The following is an 18,914-nucleotide window of genomic DNA, read 5'->3' on the forward strand; positions in this document are numbered from 1 at the left end:
TAGGTTCTTATTACCACACCTTAGCTAGAAGAGCCTCCAAGTGCAGAATTTTGTCTTTTCCCAGGAAAAATAGAGTCCACATATATATCATTCACATTATACCATCTTACCACTGAGATGTCACTAAGAGACTGGCTGAATAGGACTCTACTAATTATTGTATGCACATTTATTAATTAATCCTACAACTAATCCACATGTAGGTGTGATAGTTATAATTGCTATATAGATAAGGAAATGAAGGTTTTAGGTGATCAAGTGAGATGTAGGAGTATGAAGTTATACATCAATTTTGCATTCAAGCAATTCTCCATCCCAGGACTCTACTCAGCAAAGCTCAGTCATTGTGCTGAACCAGATTCCTATCTTGACACTAGACTCTAGATGACTCTCATTAGCTGTGATAGATTGTGATAAAGCAGCCAACACAGGGATATTGCAAAAAAGCTTCAAATACTTTTTAATTTTCTTTTCTTTCCTTTCAATCCCATGAAGCGAAGTGAAGTGAAGTCGCTCAGCCGTGTCCGACTCTTTGTGACCCCATGGACTGTAGACTACCAGGATCCTCAGTCCATGGGATTTTCCAGGCAAGAATACTGGAGTGGATTGCCATTTCCTTCTCCAGGGGATCTTCCCGACACAGGGATCGAATCCCATAGGCCCTCACAAAAGAATCTAAAAATCTAAACATATGCAGAAGTAATTTCAGTGTGTACATGTGTTTTCATCATACTGAAAATAATATTTTGCTTATTAAAAATGCCCTCTAATTATTATAAACCATAAAATACAAAATAAGAAACAGACTGGTGAAAATCAGTTTTCATAAAATATAGAATATTTTTTGTACAGCAAAAAATTATATCAGGATATAAATAAATAAATCTTCACAAATAGCTTGCATTTCTTCCATGTTTCTTATGTATAATAACATACTTACATTGGTGAAGTTGTATCTAAGAATTTACATACAAAATGACAAATTGCGCTCTGGTTAGTCACTCAGTCATATCTGACTCTTTGCAACCCCATGGAGTGTAGCCTGCCAGGCTTCTCTGTCCATGGGGATTCTCTAAGCAAGAATACTGGAGCGGTTGACCTCCTCCAGGGGATCTTTCCAATCCAGGGATCAAATCCAGGTGTCCCACATTGCAGACAGATATTTATGATCTGAGTCACCAGATTATATCAGGAAATATATAATATATTAGAATGAACAAATCTTCACAAATAACTTACATTTCTTCCATGTTTCTTATGTATAATAAAATAGTTACATTGGTGAATATGAACCTAAGAGCTTACATATGAAATGACAAATTACCAAATATTTATTAAATAATTAACACCAGCTTTCTCAGATTAACATGGTTACAACTATATGCTAAAAGTCTTGATTTTATTCCCAGAAAGAAAAATAATAAGGGTGTATATTAATTGCTCAAAAAGAAAGACTTTGAAGTTTTATGTTTATTTTAAAATATGATTCTATCTTTGTTTCATGAATTTTGTACTTTGAAATGGAAGAATGACAGACATCACAGAGATTCTATTCTTTTCTTTAAAGCATAGTCCCACAAATGCATTTGCAGAAATTCTGTATTGCCTGTGATAAATAATGAATGAGCTTTTAGGATGTGAGATTAACCATCAAATATGAAGAAACAAGCAAGTTAAAATATCAGTAATGCAAGGAACTTCTAATACTGATGATAGGAAATAATATATTGCATTTTAATTTAACATGTACACCACTGAATTTTCTTTTAAAATCAAGTCAAGCCTTTTACCAAATTTTCATTAGGTAGGTGAAATTTCGTAACAATAGATTGTTTTTCAGAATTTCAGATGATACAAATCATTCAAATTATATAATTTGTCCATAAAATTCCTCCTACTTGAAAATTATTTTCATTTTTATTTTATATTCATTACACTTTATTTTCTGGTTCCTCTCTTACTTTGGAGACTATATATATTATAAGCTTATATATATACAAGCTTCTCAAAGTTTAAGGTATAATCTTCTTAACTGTTCAGTATTCTAATATCCTTCATCCTTCTTGGTACAATTTTATCCATCTCCATCATATTAACTGTGATGTTGGAGAGTCCCTTGGACTGCAAGGAGATCAAACAAGTCAATCCTAAAGGAAATCAGCCCTGAATATTCATTGGAAGGACTGATGCTGAAGCTGCAGCCCCAATATATATCTGATTTGAAGAACTGACTCATTGAAAAAGACTCTGATCCTAGGAAAGATTGAAGGAGAGAGGAGAAGGGGACAACAGAGGATGTGATGGTTGGGTGGCATCACTCACTCAATGGACATGAGGTTGAGCAAGCTCCAGGAGTTGGTGAAGGACAGGTAAGCCTGGTATGCTGCAGTCCATGGCGTCACAAAGAGTCGGACATGACTGAGTGACTGAATTGAATCTATCATAAATTGTTTGGGGATGACAACAGAAGTCTCACACCCTTTCAGAGTAAAATTTCATCCCGAAAAGAGTTTTTATATTTTTCCTGAAATTTGCTTCTTTTCTAATATTTCTCCCAGTTAATAAAATCAAATGAAGAAGAAATGAACTCTGATTGCAATTTTCCTTCATCTGTAAATCTTATGGGCACATCATCAATAAGCCCCTTAAATGCTACCTCTGAAAGTTCCTGTTGAATATTTTACTTTTTTGTACACTGACATACATTAATGTCTGCTTATTTAGATTATTAAAAATGTTATCTACTGCCCTTAATTTACAGGCTCCCCAGGTGACTCAATGGTTAAGAATTCACTTACCAATGCAGGAGACACAGGAGATTCGAGTTTAATCCCTGGGTTAGGAAAATCCCCTGGAGGAGGAAATGGCAACCCACTCCAGTATTCTTGCTTGAGAAATCCCAAGAACAGAGGAGCCTGGCAGACTACAGTTCATGGTGTCATACAGAGTTGGACACAACTGAGTGACTGAGTACACATGCATACCCTCAATTTATCTCAAAGTCTTTCTTCACATGGGGACTGATAACTCACTGAAGCGCAGATAGATGTTGATGTTTATGTAAAAACTACTTTATTACTTGTTGTGAAACTCTGACTCTTGATTTCTGAAAGCTCCCACCCTGTAATACTTGGTCCATCACAGCAGTGACATGGACCCTTAATTTTCATGACTTTCTCCCAATTTTCCCTTTCCTGAAAATGATTCCAATCCTGAAATGACATCACTGCTGCCCCTCTGAAACTGTACACATTCTAAAAATTCCAGGACAAATGTCTTCTCCCCTATGAAAGGATATTTTACCCTAGATAGAATTGTATTTTTCTTATCCATGCTCTTAAAAAACTCTCTAAACACTGTTCATACAGTCCAGATCTAAAGTCAATCTGCAGCTTAAATTAAACCATTATTTATATTAAAAATGTAATAAATCATCAATATATGTATGCTGTTGCTGCTGCTGCTGTCACTTCAGTCGTGTCCGACTCTGTGTGACCCCATGGACGGCAGCCCACCAGGCTCCGCCGTCCCTGGGATTCTCCAGGCAAGAACACTGGAGTGGGTTGCCATTTCCTTCCCCAATGCACGAAAAGTGAAAGTGAAGTCGCTCAGTCGTATCCGATAGCGACCCGATGGACTGCTGCCTACCAGGCTCCGCCGCCCATGGGACTTTCCCGGAAAGAGTACTGGAGTGGGTTGCCATTGCCTTCTCCGATATGTATGCTAGTTTTGGTCTAAATATACATATTAAAAACATAATAGTTTTCCCTATTAATTTTTACATAATGAATTTGTAATACAATGGATATTTGGATATTTGGATATTTGGATATTTGGATACAATGGCTACAAATATTTTGTCCTGAATTTTACTTTAGGAAAACTTTTAACTGTAGTCTTTATAACAGGCAATCAACTTTACACAGACATAAAGATTGAAATGTGCTTAGTCGCTCAGTAGTGTCCAACTCTTCGAGAACCCATGGACTGTAGCCCGCCATACTGCAGTGGGTTGTCATGCCCTCCTCCAGGGGCTCTTTCCAACTCAGGGACTGAACCCAGGTCTACTGCATTGCAGGCGGATTCTTTACCGACAGGACCACCGGGAAAGCCCTAATTCAATATGACAGTCAAATTGCACACACTCTAACATCAGTTTGAACAGCGGACACGAAGATCTTAGCTCCGAAAACTTCTTTTAGGGTCAAGAAAGAGCAGTTCAAAGCTCAATACCTAGAAGACTTGAGACATGGCCCAAAACTCTGCAGCTGCCAGATGATGCTTACACTAATAGCTGAAGTGCAAGCACTTCACTTGAGCTCCGTAAGAGGCATTTTAACAGTCCAACAGCGCTGAGGGGGAAGCTAGATCCTCAAGTCGCAGTGTGGCGACCAGCCTTGCCAAGCTCCACCCACACGGGGAGTGGTGGGAGAGTATATATCTAGATTATTTTATAAAAATAGGGAAGAAGGGACATTACATGTAATATATTTACATACTTCTCTTTTTTACCGTTGTATTTGGGTACCAAATGGTACCAACCATTCTAGGTATAACCATAAATATGAGCCTGGAAGGAATAATTTTTCTCCTAATTTAAGATAATACAGATGACCTATTTTCAACTGTAGGAAAATATTCCAATATAGAAAATCAAAAGCATGTACTATATTAATGTACTACCACAAATGTTCATTGTTATCTCAAGGGCAAATAAGTAATAGAGCAGTTTTATGTAACTATAATGCAATGCATTAGTTAAACTCACAGGCTTTGAAGCAAATCATCAATTTGAATGCACACCCAGTTTCAGAGATCACCATGTTAATTACTGAAGTTTGGGAGATTTTCCCAATGTCAGAACTATTTCTTACTTTCTGAGAAAGTTCAAGTATTTATATACTATATACCTGTTATATAGTTTATATAACCTTATTTTTTAAGACTTTATTTTTTAAAGCAGTGTTAGGTTTACAATAAAGTTGAGAAGAAGGTAGAGATTTCCAGTATATTTTCTGTTCTCATAAATTCATAGCCTCCCCCATTATCAACATAACTCAACTGTATAGTATATTTTTTTACCTAAAATAAACCTATCTTGACAGATCATAGTCATTCAAAGTCCACAGTGCAACACCCATGGTGTTGTACCTTCAGTGGGCATGGACTAATGTATAATGAAATATAATCCATCATTATAATATCATGCACAATATTTTCATTGCCCTAAAAAATCCTCTGTGTTGTAACTCTTCCTTTCTCTCCCTCTCCCCACACCACAGTATTCCTGGCAACCACTGATCTTTCTATTGTCTCCATAATTCTGCCTTTTTCAGAAAGTCATGCAGATGGATCATAGTGTACGCAGCCTTCTAGACTGATTCTTTCACTTAGTAATATGCACCTGTTTCCTGCATGCCATTTCCATGGAATAGTAGCTCATTTCTTTTTAGCACTATTTAATCTTTATGTATTTTGAGATTTTCCAGTTATCTTTCTGATATTGTTTCTGAATTAACTCCATTGTGGTTTGAAAGGAAATCTTGCATAACTTATATTTTTTTCCAATTTGTTTATTGTGTTTCACGGCCTAGACTGTATCTTGGTGTATCAATGTTCCCATATGATCTTGAGAAAAATGTGAATTCTGCTGCTGATGGATGAGGGAGTAATTTATATTAACTGATTGATGGTGTGATTTTCAGGTATGTCCTGACTGATTTCTGTCTGCTGGATCTGTCCATTTCTGACAGACAGGTGTTGAAGTTTCCAACTATGATACTGAAAATATGTTTCTCCTCGTAGTTCTATCAGTTTTTGCGTCATGTAGTTCAATGCTCTGTTCTTACATGTACACATCTGAAGAGTTGCTATGTCTTTTTGGAGAGTTGACCCCTCTTATCATCATGTAATGCCTTTTTAATCTATAGAAGCTTTCCTTAGTTTTAAGCTTGCTCTGTCTAAAATTAATATAGCTACTCCTGCTTTCCTGGATTGTTGTTAGCATGGTGTATTTCTCTCTATCCACTTAATTTTTTTTTTCATTTTTTTAAAATTTTTAAAAATTTTAGATTTTTTTTTACATTGGGGTATAGTTGCTTTACAATGGTGTGTTAATTTCTGCCATACAACATAGTGAGTCAGCTATTTATATACATATATCCCCTCCCTTGTGGACTCCCTCCCACGCCACCCCATATCCCACCACTCTAGGTCACCACAGAGCACCCAGCTGAGATCCCTGTGCTATACAACAGCTTCCTACTAGCTATTTGTTTTACTCATAGCAGCATATGTCAATATATACTGTGTGTTTGTAGACCACACTTAGTTAGGTCATGTTCCTTGATCCTATCCTGACACTGTTTTCTGCAGTGGCTTCTGTTCCTGTGTGTCTGCTCCAGGAAGCCATGACTCCCTGTATTCACTTTCTCTTCAGTCTTAGAGATAGCAGTTTGCACTGTGTCCTCTCTTTCTCTTACGGATCCAATAAAAAGTGTTGGTATTTCAGTCTATCTAGCTTTTTATGTATTGTTAGGGATGTAATGGTACCTTCCAAGATCTTTAAATGTAAAAACAGAAATCCTTATTTTTAATCAAGAATACCAATTTCACAAATGTTGCTCTTTTGTTTGGAGATATTTCCTTCTGACCAAAAGTTGTGAATTTTACCCAAATAGAATTTATTTTGAAAAAAAAAAAAGATAAAAATTTACTTGTTGATCATCTACCAGAACTGTCTCTATTTGGACCCATTAACTCATCCAATTTTTTTTCACTATGAGTTAAGTACTCTAGTAGTCACTGTTAAGACAGAGGTAATAAGAAAGATGGGCTTCCCAGGTGGTGCTAGTGGTAAAGAACCTGTTCACCAATGCAGGGGACATAAGAGATGTGGGCTCGACCCTTTGGTCAGGAAGATACCCCGGAGGAGGTCATGACAACACACTCCAGTATTCTTGCCTGAAGAATCCCATGGACAGAGAAGCCTGGTAGGCTACAGTCCATAGGGTTGCAAAGAGTAGGGCATGAGTGAAGTGACTTAACACACACAAATAAAAAATATATTGGCCCTGCCTAATAGAGATTGTGTTGTAGTTTGAACAAATATTATTGACACTAAACAACTAAGTACTAAGAGGGACCTGGGCTTCTGTGGGAAGCTGAACACTCAATCCCTGAGAAGTTTCCTCAGTAGGGAAGAAATGTATTCTAAGAAAAGGGAACAACATGGTATGAAAGCCAAGTCAGAGTGGTGAGCAAGAGTCAGGTGTTTTAGAGGAATTGAATAAAAATGCAGAGTGGATAGAGCAGGGGAAAGGGAGGCAGAGTTGGGGATAACAGGTGAAGTGAGCAAATGCCAAGCCTTGGAGGAAGTCAGGAGATGCAGTATTTTAGGCTTATATTAACCTCAAAGAGAAGGTGGAAGGATCGTAAACAGCCTAGTCATGTGTTGAGGTGTGTGTTAAAGTCACATAGCCTGCAGTGTGGTGAAGAAGTGCAGTATGGAGTGAGCTGGAAAGTTATTAAGAATAAGCTAGGTGAGAGGCTCAGGAGGCTTTCAAGTAGAATGGTGCCAATGGAGATTAAGAGATGTGACAAAATTTAAGAGACAGAAATGTTTTTGACAAGTTTATATATATTGCATATACACACATACTATATATATGTGTGTGTGTGTTTTATATATATATATATATATATATTATGTATATATCTATATATATAAGATATATAATGATGTCTGGAGGGAAGGGCAAGAGGAAACAGTAGTGAAAGATGACTCAGGACTTTAGCTTAAGTAACTTGCTGAATTGAAATAAAGTTCATATGTATTGATCACATACTATTTGCCATGCAGTAACAGAAGTGACTTACATATGTTCTAACATATGTACTAACACTGTTCACCACAATCATTTGAAGGAAGTGTTATTATTACCCTTATTCTACAGTTAAGAAATGTGAGACATAGAGATTGCTCAAGATTACAGTTAGTATAAATAGCAGATCTTGACAGCCCAGTCACTTAATCATTTTGCTCTTGTGGTATTTACTGAGAGAAACTTTGGAGAAGTAGTCAATCTAAATTTCAGAAAGAAAAATGAGCTCCATTTTGGATTTATTGATTTTGAAGAGTTTGTGATACAGCCAAGTAGACATTTCCAGTGTATACTTCAGTTATGTATGTCTACAATTCAGGAGAGAACTGTGGCTGGGAGATTTAGATGGGAGAGTTTTAGGTAAACAGATGGATGCTAAAGTCACAGAAGTAAATGAAATTGTCAAAGCAAGAGGAGGAGATGGAAGTCATGTATCATACTACTATGTATGGGCTTGAAAGGCATATAAAGATGTAAAACATAATCCTCTCACAGGTTTGCATCTCACTGGAGTAAGAGTTGACTAAACAGACAATTACAATATGGAGTGATAAGTGCTCAGTCAGAGGCAGAAGCATGGAGGATAATTTACCTCCTGTAAGAGAAGGTCATGGTCCACAAAAATACTTCCTGTAGGATGCAGTACCTGAGCTGAATCTGTAAGGATGGCTTGGAGTAAATCAGTGAAGAAGAAAGGTTAGCTATCAGTTTACCTAGGGAATAGATAATTTATTAGTGCAACCTGCCCCTAGAAAAGCTGTGACAACAACCCCGAAAAGGATGCCACTTAAGTAGTGTAATTTCTTTCTTTTTTTAATTTTTGTTTGTTTATTTATTTATTGGCTGTGCTGGGCCTCTGTTACTTCATGGGCTTTATTTCAGGTGAGGCAAGCATGGGGTACTTTGTAGTCACAGTGTGTGGCTTATAGCAGTGGTTTCTCTTGTCGCTGAGCATGGGCTCTAGGGCAGGCGAGTTTCAGTAGTTGCAGCATGTGGGCTCAGTGGTTGTAGCTCCCAGGCTGTACAGCACAGGTTCAACAGGCTTAGGTGCATAGGCTTAGTTGCCCCGGGCATGTGGGGTCTTCCCAGATCAGGGATCAAACCTGTGTCTCCTGCATTGGCAGACAGAGTGTTCACCACTGAGCCACAAGGGAAGCCCGTAGGTAGAGTAGTTTATTTAGCACAGTTGAAATGTGCGTGTGTGGAAGGGAAGTGATGGGAGGTATGGCCAGGGTAGGAGGTCGAAAAACAGAAAGCATTGCAAGTTATAACTTCCATTTACATTTTACCCAGCATGTGCCTTGACAACATAGAGGGCTCTCTGATGTAAATATCTAGTTTGTGTACCCATGTATTCAGATGAACTAGGGAGTAAGTCACAGTTTCATGCTTAAATAACCAAACAATAAGAAAAAAATCTATTTTTCTTCCATATCATAAATAATATTTTAGTTTCAATTCCTGGATTTTACCATTTAAAAACATTGCCATCGGAGGAAGAGTTTAAAAATGCATCAAGAAAAAATATGCCAATTTTTTTCATCAAATGATTATTGCCATACTGCTTGCTCTCCCAGATTTTAAATTACATTGTCATAACAAGCCACCCCTTCCTGATAATTGGAAATCTCTGAAAGTAGAAAGTTATTTGTTAGCACAAATGATTGTGTAAATAGTCTGACCACAGCTTGCTTGATGCAAAATACCTTGCAAGTTAAATTACACATTGTTAAAATAGTGATCTACATATGTCATTCCTTTAAAAATAGATTTCTCAAAATTATATTCTAACATTAGATTTGTTGAAACAAGTTGACTAAAATGGTAATGCTCACTTCTGAAATACTTGAAAAGGTAAATATATAGTTTTTTAATTATTGCTTTTCATCACATTATCATTGATGAGATAGCATGCCTCTTGGGCTTCTGTGGTGGCTCAGATGGTAAAGAATCTGCCTGCAATGCAGGAGACCCAAGTTCAATCCTTGGGTTTGGAAGATCTCCTGGAGAAGGGAATGGCTATCCACTCTGGTATTCTTGCTTGGAAAATTTCATGGACCAAGGAGCCTGGTGTGCTACAGTCCATGGAGTCCCAAAGAGACATGATTGAGTGACTAACACACACACAAAACAGGCCTCCAGTCATATAGGCAATGGTATTTGAGCAAATATATTTCAACAGAAAAAAATTATGGGTAGAGCAAAAGCAAAAGAATCATTTTTATTATACGAATTTGACACTATAAGTCTCCTTAACAAGCGTAATTTATTAACTTCATTTTATTTATGTGAATTTATCACTCAAAGTGTTTTCTAACATCTCATTTGAAATGTAATAGAGGATTTCAACATGATTGACACAGACTTTATTCTTCCTGTCACATCTAGTTGCTTTTCTTATGCAGGCATGTGTTTTGCAGTGTTCCCACAGAGTTGTTAATGAGCCATCAATTATTTGTGCAAATTGGAAGCAGAAACTAAGGGTTTCCCTGCCCAAGGTATTAGTGTGTGTGTTAGTCGCTCAGTCATGTCTGACTCTTTGTGACTCCATGGACTGTAACCTACCAGGCTCCTCTGTCCATAGAATTCTCCAGGCAAGAATACTGGAGTGGGTTGCCATTTCCCCCTCCAGGAAATCTTCCTGACCCATGAATTGCATCCTGGTTTCCTGCATTGCAGGAAGATTCTTTACCATCTGATCCAAGGGAAGACAATGGAGGTATTAGTACACAATTTAAAATTAAATATGAAAACATTTGAACTTCAACACAAGTGTATTAACCCTAGTGCCCAGATACATGTGACTTTAAAAGTATTATTCTGTGCTTTAATGAAGATATATAAGTCTGGAGTTGGGGGTTCCTTTATAATGTGTGATTAAGCTGCATTTGATGAGGGAAGAGAGCTGTATATCACATATACACCACTTGAGGCAAAAGACTGAAGGATACTATGTTTCTTATTTAAAATCCAATACAATATTTTGGAAAGTGATGTAAATTTTAACAAAAAGTGAAATATTTGAAATGCACATAATGATGAAGAATTTTACAATAATGTGTTTCTCCAGTTGCTCAATAGTGAGGTAAAACCAGAGCATAAATAGCACTGAGGAGGGGGTTTTCTTTCTCTCTAAGACTTCTAATTTTGAAATTCACCCCCCCTTTTTTTTTTCTGCATGGGCTCCTAAAATACATTTTGTGCAGATTTTAGTAGTAATATTTTAAACAGGTTCCCAGTGTTGCTCCCTCTATTTAAATCTTGCATCCCTCCCATCTCCTTGCCAGAAATTGTTCACCAGTCAATCAGAAGGAAAGAAGAAAAGGTACATAATAGCTGATACTTCTTAAATATTCATTCTATGTCAAACTCTGTTTTAGCCCTTTTTAGTGATCATTACAACAGACCCTTGGGCTGATGTTATTATTGCGTGCATGTTAAGTTGCTTGAGTCATGTCTGACTCTTTGAGACCCTATCGACTATAGCCTGCCAGGCTCCTCTGTCCAAAGAATTCTCCAAGCAAGAATACTGGAGAGGGTTGCCATGCTCTCCTCCAGGGGATCTTCCCACCCCAGGGATCAACCAGTGTTTCTTATGTTTTCTGCATTGACAGTCAGGTTCTTTACCGTTAGCACCACCTGGAAAGCCCAATATTATTATTAGCCTAGTTTAAAGATAAGAAACCACTAGGAGGTTTACAAAACTGTTAGGGGAAGCACACTGATTGAAACTTCCCACCCTGGCCAGGCACCATAGTAACCATTTGCATGAGTCATTTTATGACAGGAGATCCTGATAAGGAATAGGAACTAATAAGCCACCACCAGCCAGAAGAATTCGGGAGAGGTCAAAAGGAGACACCGTGTGTCCGTCCACTTCCCAGAATCCCTCTCGCTAGCATCCATCTCAGCTGAGTGATGCGTGTGCCACCAGGAAAGACTCTGAATTAGAATGATTGGCCAAAGACCACCCGGAACCTAATCCCATCACCATAAAACCCAAGACTGTGAGCAGTTCTCCTGGGTTCCCTCACCCTCCTGCTCTCCACCCGGGTGCCCTTTCCCAATAAAATCTCTTGCTTTGTCAGCACATGTGTCTCCTCGGACAATTCATTTCCGAGTGTTAGACAAGAGCCTAGTTTCGGGCCCTGGAAGGGGTCCTCCTTCCTGCAACAAAACTACTAAGTGGTAGAATCAGGATATCTACATGGGCTATCTGGCTCGAGGACATATTTTTCATTTAACCTGCCTCTTCATTCCCTTTCTTTAGGCAGGAATCCTAGAGAGCAGTAATAGATGAAGAAAAGATGATTTTAATAAAGAAAGAACGTTTGTCTGTAAAGTTTTGAGTAGAGAGGGTCAGTGTTTAAAACTATTGAGTAGAAAAGTAAAAAAGAAAAGTGAGTTTTGAGAGGTATTTTGATATTTTGTGACTTATGATATTCTAGGCATGCAAATGAAAGTGTAGTTTGATGTGACTTTAGTTCTATGATTTTTTGTTCATCACAAAAATGTTCCCAGAATGAATTATGAAAATCATGGGTTAATAAGTGTTACATTCTCAAGGATCATTGCCATGTCTTCAGCACTGGAGGCTCCAAGATTTTCCCTGAGAACACTCTCCCTCACAAATGGGAGATTTTTCAAGCCAATAAAATTTTGCCTCCCCAAAAAGAAAGAAAAAAAGGAATTTTTTTTCCAGAGCTCTTTTCGTCTTTTTCTACCCCGCCATCCCCCGCCATTCACTATAAAATGTTTTAATTACTGTGAGCTCCAAGTAAAACTGCAGAGTTCTGCCATATATCCAGGCCTGGAGACAGTTGCAATAACTACCCAGCTTGCTGGTAGAGAAAGCTGCAGAGTGCAGGCTCCAAATGCATCAGCTTTACACAATTAAAGAGAGTGGTCCCCACAAACCTGGCAGAAAAACAAATTAAAAATTAGGTTCTTCATATTGGAAGAGAATTCCTCTTTGGGTAGAGAATCTGCTGATTAATGCCATCATTTGCCCCAATTATTTTATTTCTATAGCAAACAGCATTTGAAGTATCAGCACTCTAATGAGCACCTATCACATACAAGTTAGGTGGTATGTGGGTATGTGTGTTCATACACACAATATAAAAGGGTTGCTATTAATGTTACTCATAAAAAGGTGGGGTAGTATCCAGTATATAAAGAACAATAAAATATACCACAATCTTTATTATAAATTCTATATCACCACTGATTCTTACAGAAAATGTTTGCTAATTATTGCTGAATTCTTGTATTTCTAGCCAACTGCGTTTGCAAATGAGAAAAGTCCTCCAAAGAATACTGGATGTTGGTTGATATTTTTATTTACATAAATAAGTAGGACAACAGAGACCACAGAGAAATATATCTCATAACTGCATTATTTTGCAATGGTGTGTGTGACTTCTTTGCTAAATTAGATAGTGGCTTTCAAAAAATAGAAAAATATTCTCAAAATAGCTGTAATAGTGACATTTTAATGGCCACAGATGCCAAAACTTTAATGTACATGAACAGGGTATTTTGTCACTTTTTAATAAGCCTAGAAATCAACCAAGCAGCATGGAAAGCTTAGATTGGTAATATTTGACAATTTATATGGGTAAAGACTCACAATATGGTCAACTTTTAAGCTGTTAATGTAATGTTACTCAGTGTAAAGTTGGGAAGAGGTGAGCAGAAGCAAACTGATATACAACTTTTAAGTCTTATAGGTATAATGGACATAATCTCAAGGTCAGAAGAAATAGCAAAATCTAGTATGGTAATTAAGAACTTAATAATGATGAATTTGAGTATTACCTTTGTTTTAATATAACTAAGTAGTAGTATATATAATTTAATTTTTAAAAATGACTAATTTTTACTAACCCCTGTAAATTTAACTAAGGATTCTCATGAGACATCAGAAGTCTGCTATCAATGCTCAGGAAGCGAATTGTCATGGAAACTCTGGCTGGTGAGCCTGTCTGTCCACCAGTTGCAAGTAACTGTATAAAACAAAACCAACATAAACCTTGTTAGTTTTGACAAGGCTAAGTGAAGCAAAAGTCAGTTTCCTAGAAACTTATTTCAACTGTCTTAAGTTTGAATGAGTCTAAGCCTCATTTTGACTTCCGGCAGCATCTCTGTTCACTAGGATACTAGGACACCCTCTTCTCATTCTTTTTACATCTATTCACCTTCTGATTACTTCTTATTAATTGAATATGTTCAGTTTTATATCAATGCCTTCCTCTTTACCCCAAAATTACCATCTTATTTTGGTGATAATTGTATTCAAGTGTATATCTTTCTATTCCCTTAGCTTCTGAGTATAGTGACCTCTTCAATTTCCGTGAACATTTCTTTCAATTGCCAGGACATACATCAAAATTTATCATCATCACTAGCTACCTCATATTCAGAATATAGATAGTGAACACCCTATACTTCAACCAGTACCTCTTAGCCTTCCATCCACTCATTCTAATTCCTTCATTGCTAGAATGCTTCTATCTCATTTATATAGTTAATCCACAGCTAACACAACATTTGCTGTCTCTATTTTCATTTGACTCATTTTCTAGTTCATTAGTGCAAAGTTGGTTCAGCATTTTAAAATCAATCAAGATAAAATCAATGTAATAGAATGTTAACAACATTTTTTAAAACATAATTTGCATTATAGATTTGACAAATTCAATATACATTTATAAGTTTATAAACAAAGTTCTCCAAAATCTGGTATTAAAGAGAATTTCTTCAGCCCAAAAAAGGACATCTGCAATAAACTTATGGTTAACATAATACTTAATAGTTAAAGACTGAAATTTTTTCTCTGAGAATAGAAGGAATAAAAGGGTGTACACTCTGATGATTTCTTAAAAATTTTTTTTCAGTCCAGTACTGGACTGGACTGAAGTACTGGACTTCAGTACTGGACTGAGAAACAAAAAAAAAAAAAAAAAAAAAAAAAATTTTTTATGTTATGGTCAGTGTCATGCAAAAACAAATAAAAACATAAATATATATAATTAAAGAGGGAGACTCTATTAACAAATTACATGACAGAGAAAATTATTTTAAAAAATCTAGAAACAAATTTCTTGAACAAGTTAGTTTAGTAATATTCAAAGTTGCAAGAAATAAGGTCAATATATAAACACATTTTACTTCTATATAATAGCAAGGGAAACTGGAAATTAAAATTTAAATAAAATAGTATAATTACATTAACACCAAAAAAAAAAAAAACCCAACAATAACAAGTACTTATGAATTTATTTAAGAAAATGTGTGTAGCATCTATACACTTTAAACTACATTACTGAGAGCAATTAAAGATGATCTAAGTAGATGATCATAGATAGTCAAGAAAAAAATACTTAGTGGTGTTGATATTTATTCTACTCAAATTTTTCTATGTATCCAACACAATCCCAGACAAATTTTATTTGACATTCTTTTGACAAGCCAGTCCTAAAATGCACATGGAAATATAAAATATAGCAAATATTTTAGGAAAGTGAAAAAAATTAAAAAACAAGTACTACTTGATTTCAAGACTTAATATAAAGCGACATCATTAAGTCAGTGTATATTGACATAAAGAACATCAAGACTTTATTTTCTTAGGCTCTGAAATCACTGCAGATGGAGACTGCAGCCATGAAATTAAAAGACGCTTACTCCTTGGAAGGAAAGTTATGACCAACTTAGACAGCTATTCAAAACAAGAAACATTACTTTGTCAACAAAGGTCCATCTGGTCAAGGCTATGGTTTTTCCAGTGGTTATGTATGGATGTGAGAGTTGGACTGTGAAGAAAGCTGAGCACCGAAAAATTGGTGCTTTTGAACTATGGTGTTGGAGAAGACTCTTGAGAGTCCCTTGGACTGCAAGGAGATCCAACCAGTCCATCCTAAAGGAGATCAGTCCTGGGTGTTCATTGGACGGACTGATGCTGAAGCTGAAACTCCAATACTTTGGCCACCTCATTCAAAGAGTTGACTCATTGGGAAAGACCCTGATGCTGGGAGGGATTGGGGGTAGGAGGAGAAGGGGACGACAGAGGATGAGATGGCTGGATGGTATCACCGACTCGATGGGCATGAGTTTGGGTAAACTCCGGGTGTTGGTGATGGACAGGGAGGCCTGGTGTGCTGCGATTCATGGGGTCGCAAAAAGTTAGACACGACTGAGCGACTGAACTGAACTGACTGATCTGAGTGAACAAAAGCCAATGAAATAAATATGTGAAAATAACTCAATATCATTAATCATTAAGAAGCTACAAATTAAAAGTTGAATGAGATGCTGTTTCACCCTCACTAAAGTAGTGAAAAGTAAAAAAGAAAAAAAAAAAGACTGAAAATGTTAATTATTGATGAAAATATGGAAGAACTAGCATTCAGTCTAAGAAGGAATGAGAAAAGGTATAACTATTTTAAAATAATTGGCCATTTTATGTAAGTTTAAATACTTTTGACCATAAGACCTAGTTATTCTGCTCCTAGATATTCATCCAAGAAAAAAATGTTCAAAGAGATAATTACAGTAGGCTATAGATAACAGTATTATTCCTAATAGACAAAAAATTGGAGCTGGGTTAAAAAAAAAATGCCCTTCAACAGGTGAATGAGCAAAGAAATTATGGACTACCCAAAGAATGAGATTACCTAGAAATAAATAAATATTGAACTACTAATACACACAACAGCATGAATGATTAGTAAAATGTTATGCTAGGTGAATTGAAGCAGATACAAAAGACTACACAATATCTGATTTCATTGAAATCAGAATTGGAATGAGAAGGAAAAGGTAACTAACTCCAGTATCTTTGCCTGGAAAATCCCAGTCTGGTGTGCTACAGTCAATGGGGTCACAACGAGTTGGAGAAGAGTGAGCAACTAATACTTTCACTCTCAAATATTCCATAGCTTGAGTGTGATGGTTTCTACACAACTATATATGTTTCTTAAAACTTACTGAATAATAGACATACTTGTGAATTTTATGGATATCAATTCTACATCAGTAAAACTGATTAAAGTATATTTCTAAAACAAATTCTGAGAATATACAAAATAATAGCAATTATCATGTTATCTATTTATTTTATATATATAGTCAATCATTTTATAGATTTTTAGAATGTTTTATGCCTGGTGGCTCAGATGGTAAAGAATCTGCGTGCAATTTGGGAGACTTGGTTTCAATCCCTGGGTTGGGAAGATCCTCTGGAGAGGGAAATGGCAATTCACTCCAGTATCTTGCCTGGAGAATCCCATGACCACAGTCCATGGGGTCGCAAAGAATTAGACAAAACTGAGCGAGTAATACGTACATGTCTTACAGATTTTTCTCTCATTTTTCTTTTACCTAAATAAAAATGATTAATCATGATCAAATATTATTATTTAAATAAAAGTGAATACTGTACCCTAGAATACTTTATTAAAAAGCTTCACATGCTTAACTATGTTCTTAGAAAACACTCAGGGAAATTTGAATCATAAAAGCTACTATAAGTGTGTACTACAAGTATGTACTTAATAAATGCCTACAGGAAATTATTAATCACCCACATGCATACACTCCTTTCTAGGTATATCATCTTAGAAGCAAATGTATGAAATTGAGAGAAATGTACACATTTGAGCACTTATTGAGCATCCTTTATCTTGAAGATTTGTTTTAAAATAGGCCACACTTGTATCACTCAATGAGTCACCAGGATGTGACTAACTTTATTCCTACTCAGTCTTTGAAAAATATTGAACATTTAGATTTAAACAGACATTCTCATTGTCCAATTGAAGAAGAAAGCTAAATATAGAAATACAGAAAGAAAACTAAGAAACAAATCAATAGCTTTAGTTGATATTTTGGAAATCATATACATTCACATGTATGCAGACATATCCAAGCATGTTCATACACACTCATAAACACAAATATATTTTAGATGAAATATTATCCAGTGCCTTAAAAGTATGGTTTAGGATATAAGATTGAATGTCATATGAAAATATTTTAATAACTGCATTATATTCCATCATAGGGAGCCAACTTAATGCAGTTGTCTTATTGTAGCACATTTTTTCTATTATAATTAATTTTATTGAAAGTCTGCTTTTGCACAAACATTTGCTTAAATTTTTTTGCTTAGCATTTATAAAAATATGACTCTTGCCCCACCTTTCAAATATATTTCTTCTCAGCTATATAAGGAAGTATGACTTCAAAATGCATTTATTCTTTCTAATTTCTAACTTCTTTCTCAAATTTTAAGGGGGAGTAGGGCAAATTCACTCTTGCCCATAAGTCTCATTATTCTCATATTAATTTCATTTTTCTATTATCTTCAATCTACAATTTCTCTTTTTCTATTTCATCAAGTCTTGTTCAGTTACACAATTCTCCTAGGTCAAAATGATCTAAAACAGTGATTCTCAAACTATGCTGCACTTTAGAATCCCCTGGGAAATTCTCAAATATTCAAATCCTAGGTCCCAACCACAAAGATTCTAACTTAATTGGTCTTGGGTGAGCCCCAGGCATTGGTAGTTTTTAAAGTCCACCAAGGAATTTTAATTCTAATATGCAATCTGGATAGGAAAGCACTGCTGCAGATGGTTCCCTAGACTGAGAATGGTGCTCTATTTATTTCTTCCAGTTGGGTCCCCTATACTCATATTTAATGAGTCATATTTAATCTTATCTCTAACTTCCCCAAAGTACCTCAGCCTCTTAGCTTTGAGCTTTATCATGAGTTTCATTCCTTGCTGACTAACAAATTTTCCTTCTTTCTCTTTTGCAGTCACAGATTCGGTAACTAAACAATTTTCTTTGGGTTCAAAGAGGGTAATTTTCTGCTTTCAATATGTAGTATCACTACTGAAACTCAGTTTTACAAATATTTGAACCCCCATGGCAGCTGTGTTTAAACTAGGCTACATTCCAAGAGACTCTTTGGGTACCATCAGTTCCAGGGAAATACATTTTCAGATCTTCTGCTATTATATG

The sequence above is a fragment of the Odocoileus virginianus genome, chromosome 4 (assembly GCF_023699985.2).
Source record: "Odocoileus virginianus isolate 20LAN1187 ecotype Illinois chromosome 4, Ovbor_1.2, whole genome shotgun sequence".
Lineage (NCBI taxonomy): Eukaryota > Metazoa > Chordata > Mammalia > Artiodactyla > Cervidae > Odocoileus > Odocoileus virginianus.